Here is a 1213-nt window from a genome sequence, read left to right on the forward strand (position 1 = left end):
TCCGGATTTTCCCCCATTTTCGTATCCTTTTCGTATCCCAAGTGGATCCGCGGTCAGATTCTCATTCCTTGTCCACCCTTTCCGATCCGATATTTTATCTACCACAGTAATTGGCAATAGAGAATCACTAGAAAGCAAAGGCCCTACTCTTGGAATAATGGTATCCATTGTTATTTGATACATTGTGGTTGGTAACGTTGGTAAATTAGGTGTAGGTCAAGGTACGGAAAGAGAGGGATTCGAACCCTCGGTAAGCAAAAGCCTACATAGCAGTTCCAGTGCTACGCCTTGAACCACTCGGCCACCTTTCCCACAGAATCTTAGGATTATTGCCCGGAAACCCGGTGAATAGCGAGTCATTCATATTATTTTATTGAATTTTTTATTGCAATACAATAAAGGTACGACCGATCTATTATAAATCGAAAACTTTTCGTCAAACAAAGATCTTCCTTCGAGGCTCGAGGGATAAAAACACATTTTTTTTTATTTAATATTAACTTAATATTAAAAAAACTATCTATTCATCTTTGTCAAGACGACGACCCTCTCCATCTTATTCGGATATTTATACCGTATACCGGATTAAACAACCAATGAATTGGGACGAATCCACAAACTCTATACTATACTATAGTATTTTATACTATGGTTATATTTAGAGGTCCATAGGAATTAAAAAATTCCTTTCTAGTTTCAGATTTATCAACAACAACTCTTCTCATGAGCTATCCCATGGATCTATTATTCCCATGGATCTATTATAAATAAATTCATGGGTCGCCCTATGATTTTAATATTTCCATTGTATTGTTTTGTTTGTGGATACGCGCTATTCGCCCAAAATGGATGGGTTGGTTATTCTATTTTCATCATGGAATGCTTATTTGATTCTTTTGACTCTTTGGGTAATAATAAAAAAAAAAAAAACTCCTCGAGTTAGATCAGAATTTGTAGGAAAATTTCTTGGATTCCTTAACTTCGATAAAATAAAGAGTAAGAGTTCTGTTCATTGGTATACCACATTGGACTGAAATCCAATCTGATTCCAATATTTCCTATCTATCCCTGTCTTAAAAGGGGCAATTTTGAGGGTCTTTTTTTTTTTACAATTACTCTGTTTTTATGTGATTTCGTACTGTACAATTCCTTTGTTTATGGGAGCATTTTCCCTCGAGGGAGAGGATAATGAGAAGAATTATGGAATGGGTTG

The 1213-nt window shown here is 35.6% G+C and overlaps 1 non-coding gene across 1 annotated transcript; it reads right to left on the bottom strand.

Annotated features, from left to right (window-relative positions):
• Positions 1-224: 224 nt before the first annotated feature.
• TRNAS-GGA (transfer RNA serine (anticodon GGA)) lies at positions 225-311 on the bottom strand. Its single transcript has one exon. It is a non-coding gene; the product is annotated as a tRNA-Ser (tRNA).
• Between the last annotated feature and the right edge of the window lie 902 nt (positions 312-1213).

This window comes from Aristolochia californica, unplaced genomic scaffold (genome assembly GCF_029961685.1).
Source record: "Aristolochia californica isolate CCGP_79_NKW_82.1479 unplaced genomic scaffold, dmAriCali1.0.hap1 SCAF_519, whole genome shotgun sequence".
Taxonomy (NCBI): Eukaryota; Viridiplantae; Streptophyta; class Magnoliopsida; order Piperales; family Aristolochiaceae; genus Aristolochia; species Aristolochia californica.